Raw genomic sequence first — 11,801 nt, forward strand, 5'->3', positions numbered from 1 at the left:
TGAAATGCCGGTCTGGTTCATCTGGCTACCCGGCATAGCCTCCTGATCGTGAGCGACCACTACCATGAGCCAGTCGGCCTTCTCCCAACAAAGGGTAGACCATGTTACCTGGTATAGGTCCATCTGTGATCGGGTGGGTGGCCAGGCATTCGTGACCGACCACATGCGCCACGTTCTTCCCCCCCCCCCCCCCCCCCTCTTACTAGAGGGGGAGGGGAGGACTGTGAAATAAGGGGGGAGGGAGTGGTGTAGTGTTATTATTTATGTACCACCCCGTGTGTCTCTTAGTAGACGCCGCCGACTCACAAGCGGTACCGCACCAGTCGGCGGACGTAGCTCCGGAGCATTCATTATAGCAGCTCCGTCGCTCGTTGCTTCGCTCTCCAACCCTTCTCACTCGGGAGGTTTCAGGCAGGAGCTTCGCTCCCTTTAAATTAATGCGTGCAGGTTCAGAGGTATACCCTACTGACTCCCCCCGCACCAACCCCTTTCCTCCTGCATTACAAGAGAGTTTGGGGGAGCGATTCAGCTAGCAGATGGAGCTTTGGGGCCCCCACATAGCTCCGGTCCTATAATGACCAGGCTGGTGTGACTCACCCCACATTCGGCAATGGAGCTTTAAAAAATACATTGCCAGTTCTCTATTCCGTCCTAATTCTTGGTTTTGGCGGAATTCATCAACTAGGTCCGGCTACGCAACGTAGCCTTCCAACCAGCCAGGTGTCTGGGGAGGTGGCAGAGATCCCCTCCACGCCCCCCCCTTCTCCGGCAGCGGCGGACCTCAGATCCCACATAACAAACCGATACCTATTATAGGGACGGAAGCGAGTCCAGGCAATCTCACCCAAAGTAATTACTTTATTCATAGTACTTATTTTGATATTGTGTAGCGTATAGATCTTGACCTATCTAGATTAAGGTGCATGCTCTCTCCGTTGCTTACCGAAGTTCGGTACTCATAATCAATTTCCATTACTGATGGTCCGCTGCCAGGCAGAGGGGTGCCCCGCCTCCCTAGGCAAGCCATATGGCCATGTAGTGTGCCGCTCTCGCACTAACTGCGCTGTACAGCTGGAGAGCTACATGGTCTGGCACCCCGACGCGTGTACGGTGTGCTATGAGATGGTTTCCTCTCTAGTTGATGAGCATGTAAGTATCTTCGCTACACCATTTGTGTTTAAGTCATGTCATAATAACTTGATAAGATGTTATATTGGATTTTGTTCCAGGCATTGTACTAATACGATTCCTCCCTGACAGGCCGATCCAGCGACCTGCCACGAAGCGAGGACCAACCTGAGGAAGTGGGTGGCCGGCTTTGGCAAGAACGCCCCAAAAGGACAGCCATACGTGCTGGATGCAGGACTTTGTGCTCTCCTTTTCCAAGGGGCCACAGCCACCACCACAGCGGTGCCAGCGGAGGTAGCTGAACCGCTGATCGAAGCCATCCGGTTGGCAACCATGCCGGCCACTGACGACCAGGATCTGATGGACGACGTGGTGGCCATCAATATAAACCTAGAGTCTATGGTCACGGAGGAGCAGGTAGGTGGGGAGGTAAGCGAGGCGAGTTTTTACTTAGCCCTACTCCTCCTTCTTCCTCTTCCTTCCTGGGCTTCTCTAAGCCCAAACCTCATGCTGCGGGAGCACTTTCTCTCGCTCCCAAAGTAAAAACTTTTTAAAACAAAAACCTTGAAGAAAGGCACAAAGCCAGCTCTGCCAGCGGCGACGGAGTCGTCCTTGGCCCCACAGCCGTTGACCTCTACTCAATCGCCTGCGGCCCTAAACCCTTCCCCTACTGCGGGAATAGGTTTACAGCCCACCGTTCCTAGGGCGGCGGAGTCTGGTGTTGACCTAGAGGCCTTCACTAGCCTTCTGTTGTTGAAGGTTAGTGGGGTCATAGATCAAAGGCTTGAGGCAATGCGCCTCGCCTCAGCCCCGGATGCCTCCGGCCAGGCGTTTACGTCTCTGACCGAGAGGATAAAGCCTTTGGAGGATATGCTCTCTGGCCTCCTTCACTCAGGTACTCCGGCGCTGTCTATGATGGTACCGGATGCTTCCAAGCTTCCTCCTTTTGATAAGGAGAATCCTTGGAGGCTAGCACTTCATGCCCTGTTCTTGGACGGGAAACTTACTATTGAAGGATGCGGAACCCGGCCGATTGAGGACTTCGAGTTGTTTCCTCCAGGTCTCCAATTCCCATTCCCTGGGTTTGTGAGACTGGCCCAACATGCGCTGGTCCGGGTAGATAAAGTCTCCAAGGAGACGGTTATCTTCCTGAGAGAGCAGGCTCAAAACACCTGGGTCCGCACCTTGTCCGAATGGGGTTGCGTTAACACAAAGTTAACGCCACATAAAGGCTCCTTCACGATGTTTGTGATCCCGGACGGTGTTCCGTCATCATGCACATCTAAGGTGGCGGATTTAACACTACAAGCTGCATCAGAGGACAAGCCGCTTCCGGTATTGAGGGAGACGGAGGCTACCTCCCATCTCTTTCCAACTGGACCAGACTTTTGGAAGGACGCTCCGGCGACGTTTACCACAGGTAAACTCGACTCGGACTTCGCTTCCGACCTGTTTTCCGAGAGATTGCCTAGGATTCCGGATCACCTAGTGAAAACGGAGTTCGAGGTAAAGACCAGACTGGCAAGGTCTATCAACTCCGTCACTGCGGCGGAGTTGGTAGCGTCCACCTACAATGAGGAGCAAGTGTTCAGAGTTCTGACTAAGGCGCTTTTACAAACATTCCAGTCAGACCTGTACGATTTCGCTGTGGCAAGGCGCGCTTGTAGGAAGCACGTCTTAGCGGGTGCCTCCATAAAACATGAGCCCAATAGGTTCATCAGGTCTTCTATCTGGGGAGAAAACCTTTTCCCAAAGGAGGAAGTTACCAACATCCTCCAGGAGGCATCCAGGGCAAACCAGAGTCTTCGGGTTTGCTGGGGTCTCCCCTTCAAACGACAGTTTGAAGGGTCTGGACACCAATCAAAAACCAAGAAGAAGGCAAGGAGATATAACTCTTACCAGGGCTCTCAGCCACAAGCAATCGTACAAGCAGTGCCAGTTTCCCAGGTCGGAAAACCTTCCACCTCAAAAGCGCACCCCCAACAGCAGTTTGTCTTAGTGCAAACTCCGTCAGCCCCACAGCCGTCTACCTCTTCGGCTAGTAGTCGAGCCAGAGGTGGCACCCGACTACGTGGCGGAGCAAGAGGAAGAGGCTTCCGTGGAGGCAGGGGCTCCAGACCTGCACCCAACCAGTGAGGGTCCGCAGGTAGGAGGAAGGCTGTATTTTTTCTGGGACCATTGGACCTCAGTCCATGGGCTCACAGTATAGTCTCGAAAGGCTTAGGGTGGAGTTGGGAGAAAGGGCCTCCTCCACCAGTCACCTTTTATCAAAAGCCTACGGTGGACCTGATAGACTATACCAAGGACCTCCTCCAGAAGAAAGCAATAAAGAAAGTGGGGCGCATAAAATTTCAGGGACGTCTGTTCAGTGTCCCCAAGAAAGACTCAGGCAAAAGAAGAGTGATTCTGGACTTGTCCCGTCTCAACTCGTACATTCGCTGCGACAAGTTCCGCATGCTGACCACCTCGCAGGTTCAGACCTTACTTCCCCGTGGGGCCGTCACCACCTGTCGATCTTACAGATGCCTACTATCATGTTCCAGTAGCAAGGAACTTCTCTCCGTACCTAGGGTTCAAATTAGGGAAACAGGCTTACTTATTCAGAGTCATGCCGTTCGGGCTCAACATTGCGCCCAGAATATTTACCAAACTAGGAGAGACGATAGTACCAGTTCTAAAGACGAAGGGCGTTCTGTTGGTAGCTTACCTAGACAACTGGCTCATTTGGGCAACCAGCGTCGAGGAATGCCGCAGTTCGACATACAAGGTAATGCAGTTTCTGGAATCACTAGGATTCCAGGTAAACAGGGAGAAATCCAGGCTCACCCCAGCTTCTCGTTTCCAGTGGCTGGGAATCCAGTGGGACCTGAATAGACACGAGCTATCTCTCCCAATCAAGAAGGCAAAAGAGATAGCAAAAGCCACAAAGCGTTTTCTAAAGAACAAGAAAGCTTCTCGCCGAGCCCAAGAAAGGATTCTAGGTTCGCTACAGTTCGCGTCCGTGACGGACGTCCTGTTAAAGGCCAGATTGAAGGATATCAATCGGGTCTGGAGATCAAGAACCAAAATCAGACTCAGAGACAGGTCTTCAGTGATTCCGCCTATTCTGACAAAGAGGCTCCGTCCTTGGACGGATCACCGTAACCTGTCCAAGTCAGTACCTCTTCAGTTCCCTCCTCCGTCTTTAACTATCAACACAAATGCATCCCTAAGTGGGTGGGGAGGGTATTCTCAGCTCAGAAAGGTACAAGGAACATGGTCGGAGACATTCCACCAGTTTCATATCAATATCCTGGAAGCAATGGCAGTGTTCTTGACCCTGAAACGTCTGTCTCCGGCCAAGAAGAAACATATGACTGGTCTCGAACAGTCTAGTAGTAGTCCACTGCATAAACAGAGGAGGCTCCAGGTCAAGCAAGTTGAATCATGTTCTTCTGGCGATTTTCTTGTTGGCAGAAAAGAACCAATGGCACCTATCAGCATTTCACCTAGCAGGAGTCAGGAATGTCATTGCGGATTCACTGTCCAGGACAACTCCGCTGGAGTCGGAGTTGTCACTGGACGAAGATTCCTTCCGGTGGATTGGCAATCAAATTCTGGGCCTTCAAGTAGACTTTTTTGCCACGGAAGCCAACCACAAACTACCCTGCTACGGGGCTCCCAACCTAGACCCACTAGCATTCGCCACAGACGCAATGTCCATAGAATGGAACAACTGACAGAAAATCTACCTTTTTCCACCAGTGAATCTTCTGATGAAGGTCTTACACAAACTAAGATCCTTCACAGGTCAGGTAGCCCTAGTAGCACCCAACTGGCCAAAGAGCAACTGTTATCCACTTCTTCTAGAACTGAATCTCAGGCCCAAACGGATCCCCCATACGGAATTGACGCAGGTAGTACAAACTCAGACTGTGTCAGCTTCCTCAAGATTTCTGAGTGCCCTAACTTTATGGACTTCATGAAGTTTGCAGCTCAGAAGGATGCAAGCATTGACCCTTTCAATATCCTATTTATTGAATCAGACAAGAGGGATTCAACGGTCAGACAGTACGATTCAGCAGTTAAGAAATTAGCTAACTTTCTGAAGGACTCAGATGCTCACGAGATGACCACAAATTTGGCCATCTCATTTTTTAGATCTCTCTTCGAGAAGGGTCTAGCCGCCAGTACCATTACTACGGTGAAATCAGCATTACGGAAGATTTTCCAGGTAGTTTTTAATATTAACCTATCAGACTCATACTTCTCGATTCCTAGAGCATGCGCCCGCTTGAGACCAGCAGATCGCCCCCAGTCGGTCTCCTGGTTCCTGAATGATGTACTTAGACTTGCTTCGGACTCTAACAATGAGGCATGCCCATATCTAACCCTTCTTAGGAAGACATTATTTTTGATGGCCCTAGCCTCAGGAGCCAGAATATCTGAACTCTCAGCTCTCTCCAGGAATCCAAGCCATATTGAATTCCTCCCATCAGGTGAAGTCCTGCTATCACCCGATCGCCAATTTCTGGCTAAAAACGAGGACCCACAGAACAGGTGGACTCCTTGGAAAATTCTCCCCCTTATGCAGGACACATCATTGTGTCCAGTTAATACACCAAAATCCTTCCTAGCCAGGACTTCTCAAAAGACTTCAGGCCCTCTGTTTATTAGAGAGAGAGGTGGGACAATTTCTCTGAAAGGTATTAGGCAACAAATACTATACTTTATTAAACAAGCCAACCTGGATTCAGTCCCACATGTCCATGACATCCGGGCAGTAGCCACCTCTATTAACTATTTTCAAAACATGAACTTTGAGGACCTGAAGAAGTATACGGGTTTGAAATCTCCAGCAGTATTTAAACGCCACCATCTCAAAAATATAGAGGCCCTTAAATTCCCAACAGTGGCAGCGAGAAGCATAGTTTCCCCCGAATATTTGTGCCTTATAGTCTTCCTTCTTGCCCTTCTGTTTCCCTTTCCCTAATAGTCTCTCCTTCCTGCCTGACTCGCTTGTATTCCCCACCAACCTATCTCTTGCGGGCCGGGCTGGTCCTTGGCCATCCCGCCCTCGGAACTTATGTATATATTACTGTGATATTGGTCGTAAAGCCATGATTGTTTTTTGTCCAATCTGTACATATCCGTCCAGTTACTTTGGGTATCATGTTGTACTTTAGTATTACCAGTTCTTTTAAATATTACTCTTAAGTCATAGTTTAAGCCATAGTTTTAGTAGTATATAAGTTTATTTTCTACATTAAGTTTAGACATTAAATTCAATTTCAATGAAACCTAAGGTTTTTATTAACCTCCATTGATATACTGGTTTGTTTTCTATTTGGCTTGGATGGAATTCTCTTATATGTTTTCACCGGCAGACACAGGTCAAACCCAGAAAAGGGATTTTTGATGAAGGAAAAATCTATTTCTGGGGGAAGACCTATGTCGCCTGGTGAACCCAGCCCTTATACTCTTTTGCCTTACTTTCCCCCACCCTTGGTCAATCCAAGCCTGGAGGTATATTCCAGGAATTGGAGGGTGAGGCGGGGGATGCTTGGAACGGCTCCCACCTCAGAGGGATTTTGAAGAGGGAATCTTCTAAGTGGCAGAGGATCTGTGAATAGTAATCCACTTCGCCCCTTTACTTATACCGACACCCTTTGGGGTGCTCCCGCTGAGGTTAGTAACTTCAGCATACCACGTAAGCTTTTTCTCTGGTATATTTAGGATATATTTATACTTGAAAAATGAGCTACAGGGATTTTTCACCGGGTGACACAGGTCTTCCCCCAGAAATAGATTTTTCCATCATCAAAATCCCTTTTTAGGAGCAATTGCTGTTTTTTTTTTTATTCTGCTAATCTGTTGGCTTTTGAACATCCTTGTGTGGCTTCATCTAATCATTGGCAGAAAAATACAACCACCAGTAAATGTATGCTGGATACCAACAAACAGGTTGATGTGGTTATAGGAAGGCTTACAAATTCACAAAAGAAGTTGCAGTAGACTTACTTCCAAGGCAGGAAGTTTTCTTGAATGAGGAATTACTAACTTTTTGAAATATTCAGAAATGTTCTCTAATGTATTTTTTATGAGAAGTGAGTAAAGAATAAATAAATCACTAGAAAGGGAACACTTTTTAATATGACCTCTTGCACAAATATACATGACTCCTATACAGCACCAATTACTAGCATCAGACATTGTCTTCAGCAGATACAATATTAGGAAACACATTCCTTAAAAAGTACATTTGTATTTTCCCTGTAATACTTTTGTATTAAAGGTGACAAACATATGGAAGGCTGGTTAATACTTGATACAGGCATTCTCATAATTTTCAGTTTCTTCCATTTTAGGGGGAAAAAATAATAATTTGCACATACATAATAGGTTAAGGTTTGAACTAAAAATGTAGACTAGAGTTCCTTGAACTTATCTCATTCACACAATCAAATGAAATTGAACAAGGCAAAATCTTACAAACATGGTTAAAATGTAATTTCAATATAAACGCGAGGAAACCCTTAAAACTTTTTTATTACACTTGTGAAAAATTACCTAGATGAAAATATGTAAGCATGTATTCTACTGTTTCAAGATATGTGTTAGATATGAGTATTTAACACTGAATGTAATGTACTACGTAGTTTGTTGCATATCAGTGTTATCCTTTTGCAAGTAATAATCATTACAAAAATATTTACATTTGTACATGGTAACAAAAATGTTATTCTAGACTAGATTGTTTTGACATTTACATTTTTAAGGAACTATATACAGTAAGCACATGGACATTAACTATGCTGTTGGCATAAGAAACTTATCAAAACTGGTTCTCATTGTGCACCACAGACAGTGATAAAAAGCTGGCCCTGAACAGGATTTTAGTGACTAATACGCTGGTATTTTACATTGGGTTTATTTTGTTTGCACTGATAGAAAAATCCTTATGCGTAGTTAACATTATTGTATTAGAGATTTTTACAGTCTTCCAGTGTCTCATGTTTTATAAAATAATATACAGAGTACGTTATAGAAGGGATAATAGTGATTCAAGAAGTGATTTTACTTCGTTAGACAAGATATCTAACAAAAGTTTTCTTGCACACAAGATTAACTTATGTTACACTAGAATTATAACAAAAGTTTGCATGTGCACAAGATTATATTTTCCTGTATGTTAGGATTACAGTCAGTGAAACCCCATCTTTATTTGTTACAATCTTGAATGACTGCCATTATTTTATTACTGGTTTGTTTCTTAAAGTCTTGATGAATATATTATATTGTCTTCCTTGCTGATGACCAAAGATTTTTTTTATAGTAAAAGCTAATAAGATGATAGACTTTTCTGTTTCACACTAAGCTTCGCAAGGGAAGTAGACTGAAATATGCTGATGAGAACTAACTGCACAAGGGGACTATATATATATTTTTTTTTCTTGTAAAGTAAATATTCAAGTACTATTGCTAGAAAAGTTATTTTCCAAATGGTAATTAAAAAGTATGTGTGTGGGTGTATTGGTAATTATCAAATCAAAAGGGTTGCTTTTATGTACACACACACACACGATTTTGTCGAAAGTAGCCTTGCTGTAATTATTGTATTTGCACGGCATTGTTTTGGAAAGCAATTCTTTGCTTGAATATTGTTGTTTGTGAAGTAAGATGTTTAATTTTTCTAATGTCACTGTTGGGCTGTGTCCCATAGGGGGGTAGTGCCATCAGTGGACCTCATGCGGTACACCGTAGGCATTACTTAAGGTTCTTTGCAGTATGCCTTCGGCCTCTAGCTGCAACCACTTTTGTTTGGTTTACTGTACCTCCTTTCATATTCTCTTTCGTCATCTTACTTTCCACCCTCTTTTAGCACTTGATTCATAGTGCAACTGTGAGGTTTTCCTCCTGTTACACCTGTCAAACCTTTTACTGTCAATTTCCATTTCAGCGCTGAATGACCTCATAGGTCCCAGTGCTTGGCCTTTGGCCTAAATTTTATATTCAACTGATGGGCTATGTAGGTGCCATCAAAACTGAATGATAAATCTGAATTTTAATTATGGGACTTGAAATTATATAGTAAAAGTTTCACACGCCCAGCAGTTAATTTTAAAAATTTGTGAATTGTGCTAATTTTCTGTTCTGTTTTGGTTAGGTTTCAATGACCTCTCCCACTTTCGGGGTGAAAGAGGAACCACTTGGCAAAGAGCTCAGTTTTGTTTCTGCTGGCTACAGAATGGTTGTCAGCTGCAGTTAATTGAATTCTTGACTTTTCCTTTTGTTTATCAGCATTTGGTGAAGTATTAATTGCGTTGTTTTGGCTGACTCGGCAATATTATCTAGATTTAGGTTCTTTTTAAGAACTAGATAGATTTGGACTAACTGACTTCTCTTTTTTTTCAACATGTCGGTAATGTGCGAATGGTTGTAAGACTAGATTGACTAAGTCATTATGATACACATACCTTGTGCTCATCATGTTGTGGGCAAGTATGATCTTGCTCAGTCTTGCCAGAGAATATTTTGTCTGACTGGTGCCTGTTTGTCTAACATTAGTTGTACTATGAAGTGTCGGAAAAAGCTCCAGGCAGAACTTCTGATTTTTTTTCCAAACATTTGTTAAAAATAGAACTAGAGTGACGCTACCTATCTTTGGGACATTATATTTTGAATGGCTTTTTTTAAGAGTTGACATGTTTTTTCTAGCCAGTGGCCATTACCCCTCTCTGCCCATTGCTCTAAAGTGTGACAGCCTCAAATTGAGAACTCAAGGCCCATGCCTCTACTCTGCACATAGGAATACTTATTCCAAGTGCATGTCTGCAGCTTTTCTATGGGAAAGCTTGACAGATGCCCAAACTACCTGGTCTACAGTGCTTCAAACTCAGCTACACAAGATTCTTTGTGAGTACTGTATGCTTATTATGAATATTTACTATGCAACTCTGACAGACTTTATACAGTACTTAAATATCCTATTGTTACCTTCAAGTACTTAATTTCTTCTGCAGAGCAAATTATTTATACGAGTCACTCAGATTAGACTGGGTTTGATTCCTCTTAACGGCCAGCAAGAACATTTTTGTCTACAGCTGTTCATTTAGATTATGGCTGCACTTAAGTTCAGAAAGTATGATCATCAAGAGGGCTATCAGTTGAATCTTAAAGTAACAAATGTTAAAAAATCGATGCAATACAGTGTAATCCAGAGCGTTTGTAAGTCAACTTTTCATAGTGTGTATGATTTCATATCTTGAACACAGAAATTGTGCATGCATTCCAGTATGTACTAGTTCTGAAATCTAGAAGTTTTATTTTAACATTTCAATGTAAATTTGTGATTTGTAATTTCAACTGTTAGTTTTAAGTCCAATGGACTGTCAGGCATATGTATGTGCAAGTCAGTAGGAACTGGCAAAATTATATTCTATTGTTGTTAAGAGATTATTAATATTTGTAGCACTATTTTTCTTTATCAAATTTTTTATTGTAATCGAGTTGTATCATGACATTTCGGTGGGTGGTTCTTTAATTTTTCGTGTTTTAATTGATTATTTCATGACATGTTCTATTAGACAAAGTGTGATAAAGATGTTCTATTAGACAGAAAGTGTAAGAAGTCATGAATTTAAAGTTCAAATTTAAAACTATGTATTTTTTATTTCCAGTGACAAGGTAAACTGGGTGTCGATAGTATTCAGCTTTATGATTTTTCAGAATCTTAAACATTTTCAGTTTGCCCAGTAAAAACGTTTGAAGGAGTCACAACAATGAGAAATACCCAACATTAGTCATGAGAATTAGAATTTTCACCTGTCATATAGCTAAGCTATTTAATAATAAAAATAGCAAATTATAATTAGGAACAACACATGAGGAATGTTCAGTCAGTATGAATACATCAATTCATTGTACCTGAGTTTTGATGAAGTTCACTGACAACCACCAGATATCCTGTTTCATGGTTTTGTAACTCCTTTTTATAGAGGAAGAGAATTATGGCTCGTGTTTGTAAAAATAGGAAATCTAATATGTATACAACTGCTGGTTGTTCACACTTGCCATGAATATCATATAGAATTCATGAAATCCTGTGGTTCATCTGTATGCTAATGTGATTTGGAATGCTCTAATGAACAATAGAAAAGATTTAGGAAAACCTAGTTTATCTTTTTGATACCATTTGATGATAGTCAACAATGGGGCTTGAATTACTCAGCATGTTTTGCTCAAAATTTAGCAATATTAATGTACAAGGTTTGAAGGTGAGCATGTTTTGATCAAAATTTAGCAATAATAATGTACAAGGTTTGAAGGTGACCTATTATTGTTTTTTTATGTATTTGTCAGTTATCAAGAAACATTTAGTAGATGGTAGAATACATCAATGAAGACAAAATGTTTTCTGGAAGAATAGTTATTCAGATACATAAATACAAAAGATGTGCCAAAGAATTTTTCTATCAGATGCTAAAACCCTTAAATTATAGTGGTGAATAAAAAGAATTCACTATTGAAAGCTAAAAAGATCCTGTTTTTTAATTCAATATATTAAGTCTTGGAAGATTACTTTGATATTGATATAATACAAACTATGTACATAGACTATGCAAAGGTTTTGCAAAATCTTTTATCCTGACATTACTGTATAAATATTTACAGAAAAGCAATATTTACCTTAA

At 42.6% G+C, this 11,801-nt stretch overlaps 1 protein-coding gene across 6 annotated transcripts in view; it reads right to left on the reverse strand.

Moving 5' to 3' along the window:
* Positions 1-11,801, reverse strand: part of LOC135223611 (protein eva-1 homolog C-like) — a 391,840-nt gene that overhangs the window by 72,144 nt on the left and 307,895 nt on the right. For 5 of the 6 annotated variants that reach the window (XM_064262213.1, XM_064262217.1, XM_064262214.1 and 2 more), the window contains exon 11: positions 7,243-11,796. The exons of the other annotated variant lie outside the window; for it this stretch is intronic. The gene's annotated coding sequence lies outside the window, so the exon portion shown is untranslated. Of the gene's footprint in view, positions 1-7,242; positions 11,797-11,801 lie in introns of those variants that run through there. 6 annotated transcript variants of the gene reach the window in all.

This window comes from Macrobrachium nipponense, chromosome 10 (assembly GCF_015104395.2).
Source record: "Macrobrachium nipponense isolate FS-2020 chromosome 10, ASM1510439v2, whole genome shotgun sequence".
In the NCBI taxonomy this organism is placed as follows: Eukaryota; Metazoa; Arthropoda; class Malacostraca; order Decapoda; family Palaemonidae; genus Macrobrachium; species Macrobrachium nipponense.